Source organism: Panulirus ornatus, chromosome 50 (genome assembly GCF_036320965.1).
Source record: "Panulirus ornatus isolate Po-2019 chromosome 50, ASM3632096v1, whole genome shotgun sequence".
NCBI classification, from domain to species: Eukaryota; Metazoa; Arthropoda; class Malacostraca; order Decapoda; family Palinuridae; genus Panulirus; species Panulirus ornatus.
Window position 1 is genome coordinate 10237194 of NC_092273.1, and position 27876 is coordinate 10265069.

The 27876-nt window shown below is 51.0% G+C and overlaps 1 protein-coding gene across 17 annotated transcripts in view; it reads left to right on the forward strand.

Moving 5' to 3' along the window:
* Positions 1 to 27876, forward strand: part of smash (smallish) — a 435656-nt gene that overhangs the window by 232766 nt on the left and 175014 nt on the right. For 16 of the 17 annotated variants that reach the window (XM_071691393.1, XM_071691391.1, XM_071691418.1 and 13 more), the window contains one exon: positions 25547 to 25747. The exons of the other annotated variant lie outside the window; for it this stretch is intronic. The gene's annotated coding sequence lies outside the window, so the exon portion shown is untranslated. The remainder of the gene's footprint in view (positions 1 to 25546; positions 25748 to 27876) is intronic. 17 annotated transcript variants of the gene reach the window in all.

Genomic DNA, 27876 nt, shown 5'->3' on the forward strand with positions numbered 1-27876 from the left:
ATAGGAGGGAGGAGGCGTGATGGAGGAAGGTGAGGAGGGGGTGTGCTTGGATAACGTCATCACAGGTGGATATATATATATATATATATATATACGGCGCTCGGGAGGTGGCCACCGGGGCGATGACTCGACCGACGGCGGCGGTGTGTGTGAGCGGGGTGGTGAGGTCTCGAGGAGAGGAGGAGGAGGAAGCAGCTGCTCCGGTGGGGCGGATGGTTCCAATAGGAGGAGGAAGGGAGAGGAGGGAGAGAGAGAAGGGGAGGGATGGTTCCAAAGGGAGAGGAAGGGAGAGAGAAAAGGGGAGGGATGGTTCCAAAGGGAGAGGAAGGGAGAGAGAGAAGGGGAGGGATGGTTCCAAAGGGAGAGAGAAGGGGAGGGATGGTTCCAAAGGGAGAGAGAAGGGGAGGGATGGTTCCAAAGGGAGAGGAAGGGAGAGAGAGAGAGAGGGGGTTTGCCGTGTCAGTTGAAGGTGGAGTAGACGGATATGGGGTGCAGGTTGAAGGTCACATGGTGTTAAACCCACGAAAAGGTTCCAGGACGATGATTTCAAGGAAGATCACCATGCAAGTGTGAGGCACATACCAGGTCTGGGAACTCCCGGACACACACACACACGCACACACGCACACGTTTCCAGTAACTCAAGAGTTACGTAAGAGTCTGCACCCAGCCACTCCTCTCCCTTCCCTGATCAAAAGCTGGGCTCTCTCTCTCTCTCTCTCTCTCTCTCTCTCTCTCTCTCTCTCTCTCTCTCTCTCTCTCTCTCTCTCTCTCTCCCCCCCCTCTCTCTCTCTCTCACACCAAACGAACCAGTTCATCTCACTCAAACCTCCGGACGCCCGCCTCCTCCTCCTCCTCCACAACTGCGTTCCTCCGCTTCCCAGAAATCCAGTCCATCTTCCCTCACCTGATCTCCTCACGTCTCGTCACAGCCCAATTCTCTGAACCATGACTGCCACAGGGATGACCCCAGTAATAAGGGAGGCACGGGCGTAACCTAGTTCGACTTAACTCCAAAACAAAAGAGAAAAAAACACAATGTAAACAGAAAAAAAAACACAGTGTTGTTTTTTCCTACTTCGTAATTCTCGCTGCAGCTTTCCTCCTCAGCCTCTTGATGTCTCTGTCATTTCCCCTCTCCCACTCGGGCCATTGGACTTACTTTGGTATGGCGATAACATCTAATTTATCTCCTGAAAACCCAGACCCACACACACATTACCCAGATAGCTAAGTCTGCCCCCCTCCACTTAAAAAGAAACTGGGAGTCTAGTTCAAATGCCGAAGATTCCTTTTGGGTAATTATTTGTTCCTGTTCGACGAAAGGGTTGGGTTCCATCCCGCGTGCACAACACTGCCTTCTGTATCTTGGGTGATTGTCGTTTTTGAAAGAACGAGGTGTGAAACGGGAGGTCTTTGAGCAATCCGACTTACAAATGCCCCCCCCACTCCGGCCACAAAACTTGACCCGTTTTCCCTCTTCCGCGCTGTCAGTTTTCTCTAATGTTTTCCGTGGATAGACTTCGGTATTTGATCTCGAGGGACTAGCAGTGTGTGTGTGTGTGTGTGTGTGTGTGCCCCCCCAATGCCATTAGGTAGACCACGTAATCCACGGGAGGGCGCTGCGTCACATGATCGCTATGTGGCCGTTCGTTCGCTCGTCAAGAGAGATATAGACGGGTTGCGATGTCTGTCTCTTTCCTTACGCCGCTAAGGCTTTGGTATTCGTGACGACCTGGCCAACTTAAAGGAGCAGGTTTTCAACGTTCCTGGAGACTCATAGGTTAGTTACCTCCTCTCGCTGTGTATGTTGTTTGGTTTTCAGGGTTTCATTGAAGGTCTGGGTGAGGACAATGATCAGTCGCTGGAACTTGCTTCATGAAGTGCGCTGGTATTGAGGTGCGCTCTTATTGAGGTGCTCTCGTATTGAGGTCCGCTCCTGTTGAGGTGCGCTCGTGTTGAGATGCGCTCTTATTGAGGTGCTCTCGTAGTGAGGTGCGCTCATATTGAGGTGCGCTCGTGTTGAGGTACGCTCATATTGAGGTGCGCTCATATTGAGGTGCGCTCGTGTTGAGGTACGCTCGTATTGAGGTGCGCTCGTGAGTGTGTGTTTGGTCCTGTGTGGCTGTGTGAACCATCTTGGCTTAGGGAGCTTCGGGCCTCCGTGGCGGCGTGACATGCAGTCACGGCCGGAGGGCAGTGTGGTTCATGACGCAGCCAGCGGGACATGTGTAGTCGTAGCGGTCGCCATTACGCATGTGCGTGGTGCACGGCCGTGAGGTCATAGCCGGTGGGTGAGGGGCGGCGGGTTGGGAGGAGGGTGCATTTTGAACACACTAGCATGACGCAGTCTGTCTCCTACATACCACTAACGCCACTGTCCATAATTTCCTACCCCAGCCCCAACCATCTGGTTCGTTCCTTACGTTCCCTCCCTCAATCCTTGGTGCTTGTTTACTCTGGTCCGTTCCAGACCTACCCTGGTCTGTTCTTGACCTACCCTGGTCTGTTCCAGACCTACCCTGGCCTGTTCTTGACCTACCCTGGTCTGTTCTTGACCTACCCTGGTCTGTTCCTGACCTACCCTGGTCTGTTCTTGACCTACCCTGGTCTGTTCTTAACCTACTTCTGTCCAAGACCTACCCTGGTCTGTTCCTGATCAACCTTGGTCCTGACCCTGGTCTGTTCTTAACCTACTTCTGTCCAAGACCTACCCTGGTCTGTTCCTGATCAACCTTGGTCTGTTTGTTCCTGACCTACCCTGGTCTGTTCTTGACCTACTTCGGTCTAAGACCTACCATGGTCTGTTCCAGACCTACCCTGGTCTATTCCTGACCAACCTTGGTCTGTTCCAGACATACCCTGGTCTATTCCTGACCTGCCTGGTCTGTTCTTGACCTACCTTGGTCTGTTCATGACCTACCTTGGTCTGTTCATGACCTACTCAATTCTTCTTCTTTGTCTGTTCCCTACCCACGACTGTAGCGAGTCCCTTACCCATCTTGACGGATTCCTTACCTAAGCTGGTCCGTTCCTTACCTATTAGGGTCAGTTATAAATCCTGTTCAGTTACTTGCCTCGGCAGACTAACCCCGTTATTCCCGTGTTGGTCCCCAAGCTGGTTGGCTCACTCACCTACCTCGCTTTGTTTCTGGCGGCCCGCCCTGGTGTCTCTCTCTTGACCCAGGTTTGGTGGCGTGGGTCGGTAGGTAGGTTGGGGGAGGGGGAAGGGAATGGGTAGGTGGGGGGGAGGGTTTATGTGCCGGTGGGGTAGGGAAGGGAATGGGTCGGTAGGGGGGCGGGGTGGTAAGACAGGGCGAGGTTAGGAGCCAGAGGCCACGACCAGTGACACACTAACACTCGCTCTGTGTCTAGGTTGGGAACATTAATTTTAGTCACCCCTCTCTCCTCCTCCTCTCATTGACGACGCCGTTTTCTTTGAATCCTCCCGAGTTGAATTTAAAATTGAATTTTCCAACTCGTCTCTCCAATTCTTAACTTCAGATGAAGGTAATTTGTGATATATTTAGTTATCGATTAAAAGTGACGAAATTAACTTTGTAGTCGTGTTCAGGAAGTGAAAGACCCACGAGGTAGAAGCGAGGAGCTGTGTGTGTGTGTGTGTGTGTGTGTATGTATGTATGTAGTCTTGCATGCATGCCGGTGGAATATCTGAATAACAAAACTGAGCCTGGAGGAGGATGAACCAGTGCTGCTGGAAGATTGTCTTAAAAATAGGTAGGAGAGAGCGCGGGCTAACGTTAGGGAAGGTGGAAGCCGTGCGCTGGGGAGGGCGTGCGTTGTTGGGGAGGACGACCTACGATGGAGAGTGACGTGCGCTGGGAGAACGTGCGCTGGCAGGACGCACGCTGGGGAGGAACGGTCGTCGGATATGTTGGTTCAAGAACAGTTATGCCCACTGGCTATTTTCCACTCCGCTGTTGACTGTACAATTTATCTTTAACTGCACCATTATTTTTTTTTCCCCGGGTACCGTTCTTTTTTTTCCCCCCCTTATATCGTTATTCGTGTCACCATTTTCTGTGTATGGCAGTTAATTAAAGGGCTCGTGCATTGGGGAAGAGGGAGACGACCCAGTCGCGCAGTCTGTCTTTGTCTGTTACGTCTGTCTGTATTGTCTGTTTCTCTTCAGTTTCTCGTATTGATCGCAGTCGGTTAGACCGGTGGTGCGTCTTTGGGATTTCACCAGTATATATATATACGTCGATCATTATAAATGCATTTGTGCTAGGGAAACTCGTTAGTTGCTCGTGTGTGTGTGTGTGTGTGTGTGTGTGTGTACCCGACGTAGCACGTAGCAAAGCGAGTAGAAAATTATTTTACGATTATCGAATTCTGTATCTGGTAAGATTAGCATATAAGTAAGGTGTCCCTAGTTGGGTTTTTAACCTACTGATGCCTTACGTGGAACCGGTTCCTTTCTCGTAGCGAAGTAGACCAGACGTGTTGCACAACACGAACAGGGTTGAGCAGCGGCAAACAACCTGGTCAATCAGGCCTCCTTAACCACCACCTTGGTCTCAAAATCGAACCGCTTACGGGGATAGAGAGAAGCCCCTGAAACCAGCTTCAGGTAAGGTATATTTTTCGTTATTTAGATATGTTTAATTATATATATATATATATATATATATATATATATATATATATATATATATATATATATATATATATATATATATATATATATGCATTTATATGTGCGTATGTGGGCGTTTATGTAATATATGTGTACATGAGTGGATGGGCCCATTCTTCGTGTGTTTCTTGGCGCCACCTCGCTGACGTGAGAAGTTGCGATTATGTATAATAGATGAATATAAATACACGTTTTTCCCGTTATCTGTGATGGTGGATTAAAGAGCATGTGAATGGTTTTACGTTTGGCCACCGTCGGATATATATGACGGAGGCTTTGTGAGCGCTGGTCGTTATGTGCGCTGAGGTTACTTAAGCATTGCTATTGTCCCTCCCTCCCTCCCCTTCTGCCATGGCTGTCACCAACTCATGTCTTCTGATCCGCTTAACCTGACACGCTTCCTATCTGCCTGCCTTTTATAAGAAGCTCATAATGGATAATCTTCTTTGAGGTATATACGCCTTCACCTGGGAGGCCTCAGGTGATGTCCTCAGACACGCACAGCTGGGAGGCCTTAGGTGATGTCCTCAGACACGCACAGCTGGGAGGCCTTAGGTGATGTCCTCAGACACGCACAGCTGGGAGGCGTCAGCCAGACCTGAGAGCGACCATCTCGCTCCTCTGAGGTCAGGTGGTGGAGGTCGGTCACACGCCGTTGCTCGCCGTCTCGTGAAGGGCGCCGTCAGGAAGGTGGAGGAGCCACACCGCTCGCTGCAGGAAAGGGCTTCCCATGACGGATATTGTGAAGCCGTGTGACAGAGGTTAATGACTGTAAGAGTTAATGACAGGGAAGCCTAATTGCAGCGAAGGCTAATGGCAGGGCTAAGGAGATGTCCAAAGGCAGGCAGACACACTGTGAGGAGGGAGGAGGAGGAGGAGTAGGAGGAGGACTCTTCCTCCTTCAGGCGTTGCTTCCACTCTGCTGGTTTGGTGCTGGTCGGCCACTCCTCACCTCATGAATAATTCTCTAATTATATATATATATATATATATATATATATATATATATATATATATATATATATATATATATATATATATATATATATATATATATGGAAATTATAGAATGGACTGGGATATTGTATTGTGTTGTATCGTTGCGTTGTGGTTGTATTCTTGGCGTATTTTATGTGGATGTTTAGGTGGGGAGTTAGGGCTCCCGTTGGGGGGATGGTGACCTCTGTTGATGGCAGGGGTGAGTGTCGACCCAGTGGGGAGCAGAGGAAGGAAGGCGGGTGTGACCTCTTGTTGACGGCTGGGGTCAGGGGTCGGGCCGGGATGATCTCTTCGTTCGCCAGACATATTATGCATCTCGAGTCGCCCCGGCAAGACGACGGAGGGGCGTCGCGCCACGTCAAGTGCTGCAGTGTGAGGGAGGAGTTGCAGTGTGAGGGAGGAGGTGGGTGACTATGGCGAGGATGGAAGCGATAGGAGTCTTAAGGGCGAGCGGTTGTTGGAATGGGAGGGCCAAAGGTTATTGGGATGGGAGGGCTAGTGGGTGCTGTGGTGGTTGTTGGAATGGGAGGGCTAGTGGATGTTGGGATGGGAAGAAACGGAGGATTGGGAACTCATATGGCAGAGGATGGGGAGTGGGGCTAACGATTGAATCCCGTCCAGTGCAGGTTCCAAACTACCAGACAGGGGAAGTGTGGCCATCGGTGTGTGTGTCATCAAGCAGAGAGAGAGAGGCCATGGCCTCTCTCTCTCTCTGCTTGATGACACACACACACACACACACACACACACACACACACACCTCCCAGAAGTGAATAGAAAACGACTCAAACATTTTGATGGCTGTGGTGATGGTTGCGTGGGTGGTTGGTTTAAAAAGGCCGCCACGGCAAATATCCCCCAGGAGCAAAACCGAGCCGTAGATACCGATAGGGACAACATATACTGAAATCATTGACGTGGGCGGGGGGGGGGGGGGGTAACAATGAGAGGAAGTAGACCCACCCCCTCTCCCCCTATCCCTCTCCTCGATATTGATCATTGAGTGCTGGGTTGCGTAGGGGGGGGGAGGGGGAAGGAACCGTCTGAGAGAGAGAGAGAGAGAGAGAGAGAGAGAGAGAGAGAGAGAGAGAGAGAGAGAGAGAGAGAACCCACAACCTTGTCCCTTTTCAGACCAAGAGCTTTGCTTCGCCGAATGTGTCCCATGACGGGGATGTGACGACGTTGTGTGTGTGTGTGTGTGTTGGGATGTCCCTCGCTTCGCCGATGTGTCCCGTGACGGGGATGCGACAACGTTGTGTGTGTGTGTGTGTGTGTGTGTGTGTGTGTGTGTGTGTGTGTGTGTTGGATGGACGTCCCCATCTTTGTCCCCCGATGCACCACGACTGGAAGGTGGGCCACTTATCCACCAACTATCGGTCGGCGTTCGACCAGATGGAATTGGAAAACGAAGAAGAAGAAAAAATAATAAACTTCTGTATTTCTCCTTGAAGAGTCATATCTCTGAGGTAGAGACGAGAGAGCTGGGTCTCCAGCTACCGTTCTTCCGTATGTATGGGGAAGCAAGAGGCCTCCCCTCCCCAAAATCAAAACTCGCTCCCTCCTTCCGTGCAACTGACGCCGTCGGGAATGCAAATCCTTACGGACATTCTCTCCCTCTCATCATGGGGCCTGTGACTCCAGTCGTGGGAGGACCCAGTCACTCCTCCTTTGCGACGCCGCCCTTGAGATGGGGGGGGGGGGGGGGGGTTAGGGGTGGTCAATGGCCTCAACGCCCTTGCGGGAGGGGGGCAAAAAAAAAATAATCTAAATCAGTCATTTGAATATGAGAATTTGACTGGGGGTGTTTAGAAAGATATAGATTTTGAATTAGAAGTTTGGTATTTGGGGTGAGGTTCACATCCATCTTAGGCTTTTGAGTGGCGTCGCCCTCCTGTGGCCAGAATTAGCAGGATGGTGTGTGTGTGTGTGTGTGTGTGTGTGTGTGTGTGTGTGTGTGTGTGTGTGTGTGTGTGTGATCCAGAATCGAACCAAAGGAACGAACCGAACCAAAGGAATGATGTCTTTCATAACGGTGACGAAAATGGAGCTCGGTAACGGGTCACGGGACGTGGAACAGTGTCACAGGGGAGTGACGGAGCAGTATCATCAGTGGCGGGTGAGTGAGTGAGCATGGGTGAGTAGGTGGGTGGGTGAGTAGGTGGGTGGGCGGTCCCGGCCCCGCTTCAGTATGTGTCGGGGTGACAAGAGAGACATGGAGGCGGTGGCGGGCTGTGGTGGGTGGTAGTGGTGGCGTCTAGAGTACAATAACCTACCTGGCCGGGCCCAGCTTCTCACAAAGACCTGCCACGCTCGGGTCATACGCCAGGAGGGAGGGAGGAAGAGAGAGAGAGAGTGAGGGAGGAGGAGGAGGAGGAGGATGCGTTCCTCAGGTGGGGCTGGCGACCTGGCCTACTCTGAGCGCTATGGTCTTCTCTTGTTTATAAGACCATCGTGCCTTCAGGTCTCCTCGTACCCTCCTCGATCCTACACAGGCGCGTGTGACGTATAGTGGATGACGTTGTACGTGTATAGCATCAAGGGAGGGAGGAGGTTGGGGGAGTCAGGCGGGCGGGCCAGCCAGCCGGCGTATTGCCCCCTGGGTGTTGATGGTGTGGGGTGTGGGGTGGGTCACGGCGTCCACCACCCCCTCCGTATATGGCACGGTGCCCTGCTATGTTTCCTTGCAGTCGCCCCCAGAGTCTTTGACCCGCTCCTTCCTCTGTTTGGCTGCCTTTGTCCCTGGGGTCGTCAACAAGATCACAGGGTAATCAAGGCCACACACACACACACACACACACACACACACACACACACACACACACACACACACTCTCTCTCTCTCTCTCTCTCTCTCTCTCTCTCTCTCTCTCTCTCTCTCTCTCTCTCTCTCGTAGTGGAGGGGGGGGTCTGTGACCTCGCCAGGCTATCATCTCTCTCTCGAGTGATCCAGTTGGTTGGTGAACCTGGACATGCAGCAGCAGCAGCAGCAGGAGTGTGTAATTACTTCATCATAATACCCAGCACCGCCGACGCTCGTCAGGGTCGCTGCCGCAGCGCTGGCTTGTTGATGAGATCCGCCGAGGGAGGCTGCACGTCTGGTGAACACAGACACCAGGGTTCGCCTCTCTCTCTCTCTCTCTCTCTCTCTCTCTCTCTCTCTCTCTCTCTCTCTCTCTCTCTCTCTCTCTCTCTCTCTCTCTCTCTCTCTCTCTCTTCCTTGGCTTTAGACTCACCCCTGCGCGTATGGCGTATGTTTGCCGCTGTGGCTGCATCTCTTACGTGACCTGCTGGGCCACCACACCACATCATCCACCGAGACTCGCCACGAGTGAGACAGAACATCTTCCTGAGCCAGGACCATCCGTCACTCACTGCTACTTAGAAGATGCGGGCTCAGAACTCTCTCTCTCTCTCTCTCTCTCTCTCTCTCTCTCTCTCTCTCTCTCTCTCTCTCTCTCTCTCTCTCTCTCTCTCTCTCCCGCGACCCAACACCACTCCTTCACTCCCCACTAGGACAGAACATCCCCTCCTGACTCCAACATCACTCCTGCACTCCCCATCAAGACAGAACATCTCCTCCTGACTCCCAACATCACTCCTGCACTCCCCATCAAGACAGAACATCTCCTCCTGACTCCCAACATCACTCCTGCATTCCCCACTAGGACAGAACATCCCCTCCTGACTCCAACATCACTCCTGCATTCCCCACTAGGACAGAACATCTCCTCCTGACCCTAACCAAAGGATGTTTGTGCTCGTCTTGGTTGTGCGTATGTCTTGGTATATGGTAGGGTGTTGGGGCAATGGCAGCAAGGTAACTCAGTGCCACATCAGTTACGGTAACTCCTGTGGTATTGACCAGCATTCAGGTGTCATCAGTTCATGGAACTGCGTCGGCAAATACGGTCGGCGGTGTCAAATGCTCACGGATATATTCCTGGACGGATTGGAGTTCCATGTTTTCATGATCTGGGATGAACTGGAGCGTCTGTGTGTGTGTGTGTGTGTGTGTGTGTGTGTGTGTGTGTGTGTGTGTGTGATCACCTATTTACACCGTAAAGGGAGGGAGTTCAACACTCGTGGGGCCTCATCGCTTGAACTTTAAACATGTATACTTTTTTGAACGTCTCTGTGTTGTCTAGCATTCACAGTCTCATGACCTGGTATATTCTCTTCATCCGCCACTCTTATACGTTTTTTTTTAAACTGTTAGCTGTTGACGCCATGAATCTGGTTTAAGACCTGAATCGTTGTGATCAGGTCACTCCTTACTCTACTCTCTTCCAATCTTCCCCTGGATGTCTTAATTCTGGGTACTGTCTTTGTTGTCCACCACTGAACTTAAAGGACAACGACCAAAACTTTTTTAAGCTTTACCTTCGTCCTACTAATTTAGGATGTGAGCAGCTTTGTTGAATCCTTCCTCCTTATCCATATACATGGATGCTATTCTAATATTTCCCTGTGGACAGTTGGTCCCCGTTTGCGGGATTCTGGCAATAGGTTGTGGAGACGACTATATTCCCTCCCAAGTCCCTCTCACACCCTGGTTCTTGCAGCTTAATCCCAGCTTATTGATATTCTCCTCCTCAAGGCCTTCTTTCACAGTGTCCCCCATCCTCATTACTTTGTTTAGTCGGGTTGGATTTCTTCTAGAGCTAATTGAACTCCTTTGTAGGTTGATGCAGTCCTCTTCGCTTCATAACCCCTCCATGACTTGGGCATCATCATCCGCAAACGTGATCAGGTCGGATTCCAACCCTCTCTCGCAAGTCATAGATCAAGAAGAATAGTGGTCCCAGAAGAGAGTCCTGCAGCGCGCCACAGGTGGCCTTGTGTGTGCGTGTGTCTCATGATCTGTGGATGTCTTTGTTGGGATGGGGGGAAGGAAGGAGGGATGACAAGAGAGAGTAAGAGAGGTAAGGAAAGGCAGCAGAGGAGGACCGAGAAGAGGAGCTGCAGTGAGCCCCTACGGTGATGGGGTGGATGCGTGTGTGTGTGTGTGTGTGTGTGTGTGTGTGTGTGTGTGTGTGTGTGTGTGTGTGTGTCTTTCGATATCAGGGATGCTCCTCCCAAACACCTACACACACTTAGGGAGAGACAGATAGATGGAGATGCATACACAGAAATACAGACTAGACAAGAGTGACAGACACAAGCTGACAAGGACTTGAAGACATAAGCTTACAAAGACATAAAGACAGAAGCTTACAAACACATTGAGGCATAAGCTTACAAACACATAAAGACAGAAGCTTACAAAGACATAAAGACAGAAGCTTACAAAGACAGAGGGAGGCGAGGGAGGGAGGATTGGACTGTAGTACCTCGGGGGAGAGGAAGGTTGCGCTGTTGTCTTCGTGTGGAGATGTTTCCATACATTGGACGGTCGTCCAGCTTTCCTTATTGGTCGTCGCTGCCTGGAGCCTGCAGGTAGGACCAACGCCGCCCTGCGTCTGCCGCGGCAGAACAAGGAACTGACGCCTCCGCTGATAACCGTCTGGCCTCGACCCCCTCTCTCCCTCCCTCTCCCAAACCTCCCTTTCCATCCGTCTGCAGCGGTGGCATCTGTTAGCAGACCTACGCTCGGGTAGATTCCAGAACCTGAGTTAGATAAGGTCGGTTATGGCGAGCGCGTGAGCGCGATGATACCCATCTGGCGAGAGAGAGAGAGAGAGAGAGAGAGAGAGAGAGAGAGAGAGAGAGAGAGAGAGAGAGAGAGAGAGAGAGACAGCAGCTGGGACAGGGAGCGAGGTATCTACGAGCTGGAGAGGCGGATAGGGGACTTGAGGGAGTCTCGGTTGAGTGTTTAGATAAGGAAATCTTATAAGACCTGAAGGAGGAGGAGGAGGAGGGGGGGAATCTTTCACCTCTGTGAGGGATGCGTAGTATACTAGGGCCTCTAGAAGGGGCGTGGACCGAGGAAAAAGAATCTAGAGGCTCAGGGAGATCGGAAACCTCAACTCGTAGGATGGAATCCTAGAACTCCGGAGGAGGAGAAGGAGGCTGGGGGAGGGGGGTTTGTCGTGTCTTGGACTTCGTCGAGGGGGGAGGGATTGGATTGGTGGCGGTCCTCGTGGAGAGCGAGCGAAGACCACCGCCACCAGGAGCAGTAGTGGTGGGGTGGTAGCGCCTCATTCCTAGGATGCCTGGGCCCCCAGCAGGACGAGTGGCTGACCTCCGAGTGACCCGCAGATGACCTGTTACGTCTGAGACATTGTGTCGGAGGAGGGTGGTGAGGGAGGGGGAGGTAGGAGAGGGTTGGTTGGAGGACGAGAGGGAGGGAGGGAGGCGAGGCTGGTAGGTAGGTCGACCTGGAGGGTTGGTTGGACCAGGAAGGTGATTGAAGGTGTGGGTTAGGAAGGTAGGGGGTGTGGCGGAGGAAGGTTGGTAGTGGTGAGGTGTGGGTTGACTGTGGTGGTGGTGGTGAGGCGAAGGAGGTAGTAGCATACCTCAGAGGTAAGATACGAGGGTTACTAGAAGGCACCAGCTCTATATAAGGAAGCAACACGCCTGATACGTAATAGCGGAGGGAACTCACCCTAAGATATATATATATATATATATATATATATATATATATATATATATATATATATATATATATATATATATATATATATATATATATACATAAAGCCCAGTACAGCAGACCTGTTAGTGGAGGCCAGAGACGTATAGGGGTCCGGTAAGCACCCGATTACCGACTGAGGTCAATAAATGTCCACTCTGCCCCAGGGGTCAAGTGGGGGTCCTCCTCCTCCTCCTCCTCCTCCTCCTCCTCCTCCTCCTCCTCCTCCTCCTCTTCTTCTTCTTCTTCTTCTTCTTCTTCTTCTTCTTCTTCTTCTTCTTCTTCTTCTTCTTCTTCTTCTTCTTCTTCTTCTTCTTCTTCCTCCTCCTCCTCCTCCTCTTCTTCCTCCTCCTCCCAAAAAGAATAGAAGAGGTTCTCCTCTTGCTCAGGTGCAGTACCTCAGGTTGGTGTTGATGACGACCCGGTATTGATATCATCTGTCATTTTCCTCTGCCGGTACTGAGTGTCCTATACCGCCCTCACACTCCTCCTCCTCCTCCTCATGCCACCCTCACTCCTCCTCCTCCTCCTCCTCATGCCACCCTCACTCTCCTCCTCCTCCCTCTCTGCTCCCACCTGACATTATACAGATGACCGGTTGCGATGTCTGAGATCGGCGGTCACTTGGCTTCCAAGGTTGAGTTCAGCCGAGGTCAGAGATGAGGGTTGTTGGGAGTGTGTGACGCCGTGGGGAGGAGGAGGAGTGTGTGTGTGTGTGTGTGTGTGTGTGTGTGTGTGTGTGACGCCGTGGGGAGGAGGAGGAGTGTGTGTGTGTGTGACGCCGTGGGGAGGAGGAGGAGTGTGTGTGTGTGTGTGTGTGTGTGTGTGTGTGTGTGTGTGTGTGTGTGTGTGTGACGCCTTGGGGAGGAGGAGGAGTGTGTGTGTGACGCCGTGGGGAGGAGGAGTGTGTGTGTGTGTGTGTGTGAGGCCGTGGGGAGGAGGAGTGTGTGTGTGTGTGTGTGTGTGACGCCGTGGGGAGGAGTAGTGTGTGTGTGTGTGTGTGTGTGACGCCGTGGGGAGGAGGAGGAGTGTGTGTGTGTGTGACGCCGTGGGGAGGAGGAGCGTGTGTGTGTGTGTGTGTGAAGCCGTGGGGAGGAGGAGGAGTGTGTGTGTGTGTGACGCCGTGGGGAGGAGGAGTGTGTGTGTGTGTGTGTGTGACGCCGTGGGGAGGAGGAGGAGTGTGTGTGTGTGTGTGTGTGACGCCGTGGGGAGGAGGAGTGTGTGTGTGTGTGTGTGACGCCGTGGGGAGGAGGAGTGTGTGTGTGTGTGTGTGTGACGCCGTGGGGAGAAAAAAGAGGAGGAGGAGGAGGCGAAGGTCATGTTAAGAATGATTATAATTGTTAATTGGATTGATGACGTTATAAACGTATAATCTTGATGATATTATTATTATTATTATTGTTATTATTATTATTATTATTATTATTATTAGTAGTAGTAGTAGTAGTAGTAGTAGTATTATTATTACTATTATTATTATTGTTATTATTATTAGTATTACTACTACTATTATTATTATTATTGTTATTATTATTATGATTATTAGTATTATTATTATTATTATGAAATGATTATTATCCACGACGGATGGCATGATAGACGGGGGTAATTAAGAAAGCTTCACGAGTCGTTCACAGAGGCAGGAGCCATATAAGGAACCCGGAAGAAATTAAAAGGGCTTGGAACCGGATTTGGTGGGAGAGAGACCCGAAGACATTTGGAGAGGAGGAGTGGCGGTGACTAGGAGGACGTCTTGGAGGAAGGGCGGCTGAGAGGGAATATTGAAGGAAGAACAGCTGAGAGGGAATATTGAAGGAAGAACAGCTGAGAGGGAACATTAGAGGAATAACAAGTGTGGGGGGAGTACAGTATGGGATGCAGAACAGCTGAGAGGAAGAACAGGATAGGATGCAGAACAGCTGAGAAGAAGAACAGGATAGGATGCAGAACAGCTGAGAGGGAGAACAGGATAGGATGCAGAAGAGCTGAGAAGAAGAACAGGATAGGATGCAGAACAGCTGAGAGGGAGAACAGGATAGGATGCAGAACAGCTGAGAGGGAGAACAGGATAGGATGCAGAACAGGTGAGAGGAAGAACAGGATAGGATGCAGAACAGCTGAGAGGGAGAACAGGATAGGATGCGGAACAGCTGAGAGGGAGAACAGGATAGGATGCAGAACACCTGAGAGGGAGAACAGGATAGGTTACAGAAGAGCTGAGAAGAAGAACAGGATAGGATGCAGAACAGCTGAGAGGGAGAACAGGATAGGATGCAGAACAGCTGAGAGGGAGAACAGGATAGGATGCAGAACAGGTGAGAGGGGAATGTACAAGGTAGATCTTCTGGGAGGGAAAGTAGAACGTAAAGCAGCTGAGAGGGAACGAGAACCCCGAGTGTAGAAAGAGATCAGTTGGTGTGAGTCAAAGCTAAAGTGTACCTGCTGTTTGTACTCATCACTTCTGCATCATCAGCTCAGAGATCTTTATATGCTAGCAGGTTTGGGCCCTCGCCTGCTCGCCCCTGTGGAGAGCTACTACACACGCCTTCACCACCAACACCACCACTACTCCCTTCCTCTCTATCCACTACCCACTGCTCTCCTCCCCACCACCAGGCCCTCCCTCCCTGACCATCATCGCTTCCTCCCTCCGTGGCCAATACACCCCGAACGGCGGAATGGCATTGTTCAGCGGTTCCAACCACTGAACAAGGACACAAGCGTAATGTTACGACGAAAATAAGGACACAAACGTAATGTTACGACGAAAATAAGGACACAAGCTTAGTGTTGCGACGAAAATAAGGACACAAGCGTATTGTTACAACGAAAATAAAGACGCAAGCGTAATGTTACAGCCTGCGGGTTACTGGCTCACATGACCATGTTGTTGTCTGCTTGGAAGCATACGCTTATTACGTCACCTATATTGGACCCATTGGGGCTCCTCGTCCCTCCCTCCAGCTTCATTAATTAGACTCCCGGTTGGAATCTCGGCGGCCGTGGTGGTGGTGTGGTAGTCGTAGTAGTAGTAGTAGTCCCCTCCCCCTCTTCCTCCTCCTCCCTCCCGCGCTTCGGCTGTCGACTTTGAGGTGTTTTAAAAATGGCTCTGGTGGTCAAGGACGGATGCGGGAAGGAGGGAGGGGAAAGGTGGTCTCTCTCTCTCTCTCTCTCTCTCTCTCTCTCTCTCTCTCTCTCTCTCTCTCTCTCTCTCTCTCTCTCTCTGCTGGTATCGGGAATCGCTGGAAGGCAGGTGTGTGTGTGTGTGTGTGTGTGTGTGTGTGTGTGTGTGTGTGTGTGTGTGTGTGTGTGTGTGTGTCGAACTGAAGGGAGGAGGTGTGAGGGATGTGTGTGTGTCGAACTGAAGGGAGGAGGTGTGTGTGTGTGTGTGTGTGTGTGTGTGTGTGTGTGTGTGTGTGTGTGTGTGTGTGTCGAACTGAAGGGAGGAGGTGTGAGGGATGTGTGTGTGTCGAACTGAAGGGAGGAGGTGTGTGTGTGTGTGTGTGTGTGTGTGTGTCCGTGTGTGTGTGTGTGCGTGTGTGTTTGTGTGTGTGTGTTTACACCAACCCTAACCCTCTGAGCATGACGGTATGACCCTTGAGAACAACAGAACGACCCTTGTACTTCATGACACTACTTTGGGAACACGACTGAAACAAACCGGAGTTGAATTGAATATAGTGAAATTACTGAGTGTAATAACGGGATCCTCAGAGCATGAGTGTACGCACACACCTGGCCCACCCCCCCACAAGATCGACGAGAGTGGTGAGACATTGAAGAAAACGGGGTTAAAGGGGGGAAAACTATGCGGGATGCCTGCGTTTATCCCGTCACAGAAAATGGATTGAGGATCGCCGTACCTTGTGGGAATTGAGGAGGTGAGTGTTAGGGTGGGGTTGGAGGAGGAGGTGGATGACGTCCTTTAGGATTATGATGTATGAGATGGGCTTTGAGCGTCTGTGTTGCGGTGGGAAGAAGGAGGAGGAGGAGGAGGAAGAGGAGGTGTGAGGTGTGGTGAGGTGAGGTGAGATGGTTTATGAGGCGTAGGCATGAGGAGAATCTGGGGAACCACGACCCCTCATATTACGGTTGAGGGATTGGAGCGGGATGTGTGATCTGAAAGGAGTGACAGAAGTTGTGTGTAAGAAGGGAGGGGGTTACGGAGGCATGGTATGTGGTGGGCATTGAGGCATATGTGGTCGTGCAGGGGTTGATAGAGGCATGGTATGTGGTGAGGCAAATCTGGTCGTGCAGGGGTTAATAATAGAGGCATATGTGGTCGTTCAGGGGTTAATAGAGGCATGGTATGTGGTGGGTATTGAGGCATATGTGGTCGCGCAGGGGTTAATAGAGGCATGGTATGTGGTGGGTATTGAGGCATTTGTGGTCGGTCGTGCCGGGGTTAATAGAGGCATTGTATGTGGTGGGTATTGAGGCATATGTGGTCGTGCAGGGGTTAATAGAGGCATGGTATGTGGTGGGTATTGAGGCATATGTGGTCGTGCAGGGGTTAATAGAGGCATGGTATGTGGTGGGTATTGAGGCATATGTGGTCGTGCAGGGGTTAATAGAGGCATGGTATGTGGTGGGTATTTAGGCATTTGTGGTCTGTCGTGCCGGGGTTAATAGAGGCATGGTATGTGGTGGGTATTGAGGCATATGTGGTCGTGCAGGGGTTGATAGAGGCATGGTATGTGGTGGGTATTGAGACATATGTGGTCGCACAGGGGGTCATGACGAGGCATGAGTGAGAGAAAGGGCCACTGGTAAACGATGGTCGCGCGTATGCTCATGTGGGTGTTGCGTTCAGCCGTGAACGCACATACGCCATACTGTACGAACGGAGGCGTATGCGTTGCATGGTTGGCATACATGTGGAATTAAGTGCGTCTTCTGTCGTATACATACAGTGTGTGTGTGTGTGTGTGGAGGTGGGCGCCTGCTTGCTTCCCCGTGTGTAATACACGTATTAGGATGCCTTCCGTGTGGGTACGAATCTTTCACGTAAATGTTAGATTGTGTGTGTGTGTGTGTGTGTGTGTGTGTGTGTGTGTGTGTGTGTGTTGGAGGGGGTGTCCATGTCAGAGTGAGGTGCCTGCGGCCACTGGGCTCCCTGTCTCCTACAGAGGGGCGCCCCCCTGGTCACGCCCCACTGCCTCAGTTGTCCTTACCTGCCTCGCTCCTGCTGGCTCCTGCTGCCTCCTGGATTAGTTATTGGTGTTTCTCCTGCTGCTGTGGGTGCTACTGGTCCTCCTGCTGCTGTTGCTGTGGGTGCTACTGGTCCTCCTGCTGTTGCTGCTGTGGGTGCTACTGGTCCTCCTGCTGCTGTTGCTGTGGGTGCTACTGGTCCTCCTGCTGCTGTTGCTGTGGGTGCTACTACTCCTGCTTCTGTTGCTGCTGCGGCAGTAGTAGTAGTAGGAGAGAGAGAGAGAGAGAGAGAGAGAGAGAGAGAGAGAGAGAGAGAGGAGGTGGGGGTTGATTGTTGTGGTGGTGGTAGGGTGGGTGGTTGCCTGGCTGGGTGTGTGGTGGTGGTGGGCGGGCCTGGCTGGGTGTGTGGTGGTGGCGGGCGGGCCTGGCTGGGTGTGTGGTGGTGGAGGCAGGCAGGGAGGCAGGCAGGGAGGCTGTAGTCGTATTCGTGTGTTTAACTGTTCCAGTTTTTCTGTGATGATGCCGATGTTGATGTGGGTTTTTGTCACGGTAATGATGATGGTGTTACGGCTCTGGCCGACGCCCCTCTTGTTACTGCCCCTCCCTCGAGTTGCTGTTCCTGTTACTGTCCCTGCTACTTTTAAGCCACACCAGCTCCGGATCCTCACCTGTGTGGTGTGTCTTGTTGACATATGTTGTTGTTCTTGTTTTGTTTTTTCTTTGACACGATCTGACAAGTCTGGTCCAGACGCGACCTGACCTATATAGGTCAGGTCTAGTGTAGGGGGGTGTTACGTGGCCTGTGGGTTTGTGTAGAGGGTGTTACGTGGGCTGTGTCTGTGTAGGGGGTGTTACGTGGGTTGTGGGTGTTAAGGGGTGTTACGTGGCCTGTGGGTCTGTGTAGAGGGTGTTACGAGGGTTGTGGGTCTGTGTAGAGGGTGTTACGTGGGTTGTGGGTCTGTGTAAAGGGTGTTATGTGGGTTGTGGGTCTGTGTAGAGGGTGTTACGTGGGTTGTGGGTCTGTGTTTGGAGTGTTACGTGGGCTGTGGGTCTGTGTGTGTGGTGTTACGTGGGTTGTGGGTCTGTGTAGAGGGCGTTACGTGGTGTGTGGGTCTGTGTGTGGGGTGTTACGTGGGTTGTGGGTCTGCGTAGAGGGTGTTACGTGTGTTGTGGGTCTCTGTAGAGGGTGTTACGTGGGTTGTGGGGGTCTGTGTAAGGGGTGTATTACGTGGGTTAGGGGTCTGTGTAGAGGGTATTACGTTGGCTGTGGGTCTGTGTGTGGGGTGTTACGTGGGTTGTGGGTCTGCGTAGAGGGTGTTACGTGGGTTGTGGGTCTGTGTAGGTGTGTTACGTGGGTTGTGGGTCTGTGTAAGGGGTGTTACGTGGTCTGTGGGTCTGTGTTTTGGGGTATTTGCTGGTGCATCACCACTGATGGCATAGGCGTGGTCGCTTGAGGTTAGAGGGATGGGAGAGGGTGTGTTTGTGTGTGTGTGTGTGTGTGTGTGTGTGTGTGTGTGTGTGTGTGTGTGTGTGTGTGTGTGTGTGTGTGTGTGTGTGTGTGTGTGTGTGTTGTGTGTGTGTGTGTTGTGTGTGTGTGTTTGTGTGTGTGTGTGTGTGTGTGTGTGTGTGTGTGTGTTGTGTGTGTGTGAGGGGGAAGGCGTCGTGGGCCTCATCCTTGATCCAGAAGCCAGAGACAAGTTTAGGTTAAGCCATTTTCAGGGGACCAGTTTTGGAGCTGTGGTGATGATGTCCATCTTGCCATCATCTTCATCATCATCATCATCATCATCATCATCATCATACCTCATCGTGCATGCTCCTTACTCTGCATCCGGATGGAGAGCAAGTATGTGTGCATTCAAGGCGCGGCCCCCCTCACGTAATGTGACTCATGCAAAAGGCACATGTAGAATGTGATTTTTTTGGGGGGCGATTGGTGTATCGTACGTGGTTTTGTGTATGGTCTGTGATGCATTCGTTTTGTATGGTCTATGATGCATTCGTTTTGTATGGTCTATGATGCATTCGTTTTGTATGGTCTATGATGCATTCGTTTTGTATGGTTTATGATGCATTCGTTTTGTATGGTCTATAATGCATTCGTTTTGTATGGTCTATGATGCATTCGTTTTGTATGGTCTATGATGCATTCGTTTTGTATGGTCTGTGATGCATTCGTTTCCTGTTAAAGGAATGGGAATGAGTGTTTGTGTGTGTGTGTGTATGTGTGTGTGTGTGTGTGTGTGTGTGTGTAAACTTTAACCTTATGACCGGGCGATATTCATGTCTAAGAAGACCTTGTATGATAGCAGTTGTCAAACTTGAAACCTGTCGATCGATATTCAGGGTGAAGATTTGGATCTTAGGTGCTAGTGATATTCAGGGTGAAGACTTAACCTTACACGTGAGCGATATTCGGGACTATGGCAGCCGCTCGTTAAAGCGATATTCAGACGCAAGTCTTCTCAATACCTGTTAGCGCTATTAAGAGATTCAAGGCTTTACATTTCACCGGTGATTAAGACTTAAATCTCCCAAGGTAGACCTGAGACACTCGACCTTATAATCCAATAAGGCCTCACTCACGTACCCCACTCTCTTCCTCCCTCCACCAGAATATTCCTGTGAATATTATTCGCAGACGATTCAAACCTTCGTCACTTAACCAGACTTAATGAAAGGGATGATATTCAGCCTTACAGAGACTTGTGTGTACGTAATACCTGTCTAAGTCTTCGTTGTGGCTTCATTCCTCCCTCACACACACACACACACACACGCACACGCACACACACCCACACACACACACACACACACACACACACACACACACACACACACACACACACACAGCCCGGGCTGAGACCTTACGGGCTGTTTGAAGCCGCAGCCCTCAGGTCTACATAGCCCTCCTCACCCGTCTCTCTCTCTCTCTCTCTCTCTCTCTCTCTCTCTCTCTCTCTCTCTCTCTCTCTCTCTCTCTCTCTCTCTCTCTCTCTCTCTCCCCACAACCCGGCATCAACAAGACTCAGGCGTGTATGGCTTGACGCCAGGGAAGGCGACGCAATCCCGTAGACTTTATCGTTTAACGGAAGACGAAGGTTGGGTATTGAGACGTGAGACGCCACAGTTTGAGGTGCTTAATTTGCAACTTTTGTGATACACGCCGTTTTCTTGTTTTTTTCTTTCTTTTTTATTTACGTTCTTAATAGTTCAGGAGGAGGGGTCGAGAGAAAACGTGATGCCTAGGAGATGGATACATAGATGGATATATATATATATATATATATATATATATATATATATATATATATATATATATATATATATATATATATATATAGAGAGAGAGAGAGAGAGAGAGAGAGAGAGAGAGAGAGAGAGAGAGAGTATAGAGCCATGGGACAGAGCATAGAGCTGCAGGTCGTGGTGGCGGTGGTGGGAGGATTGCTGAGACGAACAGCTCCTCTCCCTCACCCTTCCCACTATCACCACCTGACCCACCCGATCTCCCCCAATCACCTCCTCTCCCCCTAAACGTTATCAGCATGGGTTTGCATTCCTCCGCTGATACCGTATCCCCCTCCTGTGTATCCAGGCTGAAGGCCACGGGCCAGATAAAGAGGCGATAAGCTTGCCAGATAACCGCTGGGGTCGGCTATCGGCGGTGGCGAGACACACAAATTCCAGGAAAAAAACAGATGCCGCTGGCGGGTATGATGCCTCGTGGCCCTTTGCGCGTTGAGAGAGAGAGAGAGAGAGAGAGAGAGAGAGAGAGAGAGAGAGAGAGAGAGAGAGAGACGTAGGTGGAAACCCAGAGGCCACTGTGGTCCCAAAAGGTCTCTTTTTGGCGACAGAGATGTCAAACAATGTGGGGTTCTTCCTGTGACTTTGGGAAGGTGTGGTCGAGAGAGAGAGAGAAAGAGAGAGACAGGATACTCAGTGTCTCTCTCTGTTCCACTGGAGGACCTGGATGGATGGCAGGGCGAGTGTGCCAAGGGCTGGAATCTTCAGAGATTACCCTGGAACTCAAGAGGTGAGTAGGCAGTTCCTTCCTGGAAGGCTGTGTGGATGGATTATTAGCCTTAGGGGAATGCTGCTGTATTTGGCTGGGATGCCTGAATGACTCCTTACGCATCGTTCGGCGACGAGTCATGACCAGGACTGTGGGTGTGAAAGGGAAAGAGAGAGAGAGAGAGAGAGAGAGAGAGAGAGAGAGAGAGAGAGAGAGAGAGAGAGAGAGAGAGAGAGAGAGAGAAGACCCGTTACATGGAAAGGAGGAGAAGTAAGTGCTTCAGTGTGAAGGCTTTGATGATGTGGAGGAATACGATACGGTGGGGTCGTCAAAGAGTCATTTATGCCGCCATTCTCAAGTTATTTACCATAAAGTCAGGGGATAAGATGAAAATAGGACTTGAACACCTTCTTCATGTGGGATGATGAAAGGTATGTCTGCATTAGTGAATTATTGAGCGAATACCTTCGTTCAAGAGATGTGTCTCCGATAGCCAGTTTGTATGTGTGTGTGTGTGTGTGTGTGTGTGTGTGTGTGGATGGTGGGATCTGTGGTGCTGGGAGTGACTGATGAAGACGGAAGTTGTGCCAGGAGGAAATGCTCCCTGGCGAATTGCTGGTGTTGATCTTGGTCCTCGTTGTCTTTCAGTGCTGTGATGTCTGTTGTGGACGCGGTCGTGTGGTCATCACACTTCTCCACCTCACTCCTCTGTGCTCTAACCTCACCTCTCTTATACCTCCTGACGGAGGAAATCTGCCTCACTCCTCTGTGCTCTAACTTCACCTCTCTTATACCTCCTGACGGAGGAAATCTGCCTCACTCCTCTGTGCTCTAACCTCGCCTCTCTTATATACCTCCTGACGGAGGAAATCTGCTTCACTCCTGTCCTGCGGGAGATTGTGGCTGGCTCTTCCCTCGTGAACGGTGTCCCTGTTTTATCTTAGACGTAACAGCAGAATGGAGATGAAAAAAAGACTCCTAGTACACCTATTGAATAGTGGAATCTGACAGTGGCCACAGCCAACAACACGCATCTGTAAAACGGGCCCGGCCCAAAAGAAATTCTCAGTCCTTGTTAAGCAATGACGGCCGTAAACAGACATCATGAAGCGGAGCAATCTGGCCCCAGACGAGATAAAGTTTTAGGAGTGTTTTGTCATACGTCCCCAGCGTGCTGTAAGGGCCACGCGAGTGGACGAATTGCGTCCCTCCTCCTGCTCAAACAGCTAAGGACCTTCTACGTAACTGTCTTGCGTGTGTGTGTGTGGTGGATTTACATCATCGCATTCTGGTAATATGTTTTGTTCCCTTTTTTTTCTCTCTCTTCTTTTTTCTTCCCGACTGTTTTGATCTCCATAATCAGGTGCCACAGCAGTGGCCTTTGCGAGATTGTGCCTGAATTGGATATTCCCAGATCCCGGAGGAGGGAGGGAGGGAGCTATCTGTTGTGCGAGGCAAGGAGAACACCTTCAAGGTACTGGTTTATACCAGCTTACAGGGGCGGTGTGGTGTGGGTTTGGCGTGGTGGGTGAGTGGTGTTGACTACCTCCTCCTCCTCCACCTGTTAGCCCCATAAGCACGACGGTGCGACCCCTTGACCACGACAGGTCAAAGGACCCGACCCATCACACCTAAGGGCCATTATACATAAGGGACATTAAACCTAAGTGCCATTATAGTCCCGTCCCTCCCCCACAGTCCTCCCACAGTTGACGTATTTTTCCTCCCACGCAGTGTACCATTTTATATCGCCCACTCTGATCGCAGGCCACTTCCCTCCCTCCCTCCCTCACTACTGTCAGAGAAGCACTTGTCACCTCACCTCCTACCTCCTCCACCTGGGTCTTGGGGCAAGGGCACTGCCCTCCTCTCACCTCAAGCTTGACCAGTGTCGTCCACTCTGTGTTGTCACCCTCTCACTCCCGGTGCCAGAAACCTTCTAGCAGGGAGGCCAGCGACCCCCTCCACGCCCACTGACCTCACACCACTCACCGTGCCCACTGACCTCGCGCCAATCACCACGCCCACTGATCTCACACCACTCACCACGCCCGCTGGGCTGAACGAGACCACCACGCCCATTAGGCCAAGCGAGACCACCACGCCCACGGGGCTTTTGGGAAAACCACCACGCCCACGGGAGCTTGGGTGGGTGGAGGTGGAGAGATCACCACGCTCACCACAGAGCCTGGAAAACATGCCACGCCTGCCGAGTCTTAAAGGCTTGACTTGCTACGAACGGCCGTAGGACCCAGCCGGGCCGCCCCAACCACAAAGACAAGCCAGCGCATTGTGGTCACCACACCCTCCATGTGAGGCTTCGGAAGGTATTAAAGTATCTGTACTGCCACCTCTGGCGTACCACACACACACACACACACACACACACACACACACACACACACACACACACACACACGTCACTGACGTATGTTCAGATCAGCCCTGACGCAGCGTCGTGTTCAGTTGTGCATACCACACCATACGATTGTCGTTGTTGTGTCGCTATGCCCTCACTTCCTTCGTGGTCGTTCCCTGGTGGTATTAACGACGCCCAAGACGACCGGCCACTCAAGCCCTTCACTTGAGGGACAGCCAGCCAGCCAGCCGACCAGGGTCGTTCTGTCCCTTCGTCCACGACCTGGCAGAACCTGTGTCGACCTAACACGTTTTGTGAGCCAGTTGCTTGGGGGGTTCGGCCTCCTCCTCCCTCCACGTCCCCACTCCTTGTTTTACGTTCTCTCTCACCTATCGTCTTTTACCCATCTGTCCCTCACGTTCGTTCTCCCTCCCTCTCCCCCGTTCCCTCTCCCTCTCCCCTGCCTCTCATTCTTCACATGCCCCTCTGTCTTGCCAGAACCTTCGTGTTTGGGGTGCGGTTAAGGAGGGAAAAGAGAAAGAGGAGGAGGAGGAGGAGGAGTGAGGGAGTAGTGGCCTACAGCATATGACAGTGAATGCCTGTGATTCTCTCTCACCTGACTCGTAGACTCCATCCCCTCACCCACGTTAGGCGACGTGATGGCCAAGCTTCACGCTTCCCCTTTTCCCCTTCCCCTAGAAGCTGGGGGTCTTGGTAGGGGGTGGGGGCAGTGTCGGGCTCCCCCCCCCCCCCCATCAGAGACCACAGGGGAGTGAGAGCAGCGCTTGGGGGGAAAGCCAGGGGAGGATGTGTGGTAATGGACACTGGGTCCTGGGAAGGATGCAGAACCGCAGGCTGGGACAAGATATGGAAGAGGAGGAGCTGAGTGGGTGGATACAGAATGGGACATAAGGAGAGAGAGAGAGAGAGAGAGAGAGAGAGAGAGAGAGAGAGAGAGAGAGAGAGAGAGAGAGAGAGAACCAGGGCTTGGGGATGGAAGAGAGGGTTATGGTGGGAGAGGGGAGTATAGTGGAAAGTGTATCTTGGGAGGGAGGAGACAGAGTAAGGGGGCTTAGTCTTTGGGTTGGGGGAGAAGAACTGGGAATAGTAGATAGTAGGAGGGTAGGGAGAGGGGATTAAAAAGGGGGAGAGGAGGCGACTAAGGGGAAAGAGGACGACAGTCTGGAGAGGGAGAGGGAGAGGGGGAAAATTTAAATCAGAGATGAGCAGCCTAGGGTGTGAGGGAGGGGTTTACGACAAGTGAAGCCTTCGAAGAGAGAGAGAGAGAGAGAGAGAGAGAGAGAGAGAGAGAGAGAGAGAGAGAGAGGAGCTTAGCGAACTCTAGGAGGGCGAGTTTAAAGGGAGTGGAATGGCAAAAGGGGACTTAGGAGAGGGAGGGTGTGTGTGTGTGTGTGGGCGGATGCCTTGGGTTAGGAGAGATGGGACAAAAGTAAGGGAAAGTACGTGGGCTAAAAGGGCTGGCAGGGTGAGAGATCCTAGGGAGAGGTTCGTAGGAATACCGTGGATTTATCATCATCATCATCATCATCATCATCATCATCATCATCATCATCATCTTCATCATCATCATCATGAGTTCCTTGGTCTGCATCAGTGACATCAATGCTATACGAGATTCTCTTTCAATGTGTAAAAAAAAGATATATCCATCGATAGATTTGTATATCCATCGATAGATGTTAAGAGATATCCATCGATAGATGTTAAGATTCTCATGTTTTTCTCATTATTAATAGTCATTTTCTCTCTCTCTCGCCTCCTCCTCAGAGAGGAAGTTAGGGTTCGACACTGGACGGTGGTGGTGAGTGAGCCACGAGCTTAGGTAGGGTCTGTGAGGTGTGCCTGCGACCCTTCTTCTTCTCTGCCTCCTCCCCCGGAGAGACCTTCGGATCAGCGTCTGCGTCCTTCGCTTCCGCCACGCCAGTACCCAACGAACGGACGGGCGTTCCTCCCCTAGGACACCACAGGGTATGATGACCACCATTGCTGCTTTAACTATTCATCCCATCTTCGTCTATATTGTATCAGATGCGTAGGATGCATTTACTATCCTCCAGCAGTGTCCTTCCCATATACTGTCCTCCAGTAGATGACCTCGTCACAAACCATCAGGTCTCCTGTTCCCTGTCCTCATATAATGTCCTCCAGCAGATAATCTCGTCATAGACCATCAGGTCCCCTGTTCCATGTCCTTCTCATATACTGTCCTCCAGCAGATAACTCATCATAGACCGTCAGGTCTCCTATTCCATATCCTTCCCATATTCTGTCCTCCAGCAGATAACCTCGTCATAGACCATCAGGTCTCCTGTTCCCTGTCCTCATACACTGTCCTCCAGCAGATAACCTCGTCATAGACCATCAGATCTCCTGTTCCCTGTCCTTCCCATGGACTTGAAGCCTTCTTTCAGCCCAATGATATACCTCTGGACAACTTGTATTTGATAACACAGTCACAGGAAGAAAAAAAAAGTGGGGCAATATTTTTTTTTTTCTGTCACTTGAAGAACGAGTGACTTTCTTTTTTTTATAGGATGATCGACCTTGATTTAGGCGCCAACCTTGATCGGTGCCTTTGCATAAAGAACTTGTCTGGTCATTCCATGTTGCTTCTGAGTTTATATATATATATATATATATATACATATATATATATATATATATAGTGGTGGGGGGTTTAAATGGAGGATCCCAGGGCGCAAAGGGAGGGAGGGAGGGATGCTTGGGAAAGGGAGGGTTGGGTGAGGTGGGGGTAGAGAGGCTTGGGTGGCTGGAGATAACGGGTCGGGCTGCTGCTGCTGCCGACGCCTCCTCCCGCCCGAACCCCACTGATCACCACCCACCGCCCACCCTAGTATCATGCACCTGTTTTACCACCCAGCTACCCCACCCGCCCTCCTTCTCTCCCCTCCTCCACCTCTCCCTTGTTGCCTCTGCGTCACACCGTCAGCGAGCTCCACCTGGCCGCCCGCCCGCAGAGCCGCCCATCGTGCCACACGGCCGCCCCTCACGTCACGCTGGCCTGCCAGCCTGCAATGCCCAGGATTTATTAAGGTCGTTACTAAGTGGTCGGCTGTGGCCCTGGGCTGTACGTCTTCAAAGCCCAGGTATTTACGGACGCCCGGTGGCTGGTGTCGCCTGTCTTTTGTTTCAGGTTTACTGGCTTTTGTTATGGGTTTACCGGCTTTTGTTTCAGGTTTACTGGCTTTTGTTATGGGTTTACTGGCTTTTGTTATGGGTTTACTGGCTTTTGTTACGGGTTTACTGGCTTTTGTTATGGGTTTACTGGCTTTTGTTTCAGGTTTACTGGCTTTTGTTATGGGTTTACTGGCTTTTGTTACGGGTTTACTGGCTTTTGTTACGGGTTTACTGGCTTTTGTTACAGGTTTACCGGCATTTGTTTCAGGTTTACCTGCTTTTGTTGACCAGCTTATGGGCGTTTGTTTACTTCGGCTTTATGGGCTTTTGTTTACTTCAGGTATAAGGGCTTTTGTTTATATTAGGTGTAAGGGCTTTTGTTTATATCAGGTGTATGGGCTTTTGTGTACTTATAGATGTTAGAACTGTGTGTGTGTGTTTGTGTGTGTGCGCTGTCCGTGGTGGTCGTGTTCGTGAGGTGTGGTTTGGTCGGCGGTGTCAGTACTAACTGTTGGCAGGCACCTGAAGGTTGCCAGGTCCACCGTGCGGGTATGATGTAGTGCTGGCAGGCGTATCAAGGTTGGAAGGTCCTTGGTATGTGTGTGTGTGAGTGGAGGGGGAGGGGTACGTACTGTTGGCAGACACGTGAATGGGTGTTGGAAGGTCCGTGGTATGTGTGTGTGTGTGTGTGTGTGTGTACCTATAGTTAGCAAACACTTGAAGGTTAGTGTAAGTACCTAATAGATAGTACCTTGAGAGCATATATCTATCTGGTCTCCGAGATTCTTAATTAACCAGGTGGCATAATGGTAATAATTAACCAGGTGGCATAATGGTAATAATTAACCAGGTGGCATAATGGTAATAATTAACCAGGTGGCATAATGGTAATAATTAACCAGGTGGCATAATGGTAATAATTAACCAGGTGGCATAATGGTAATAATTAACCAGGTGGC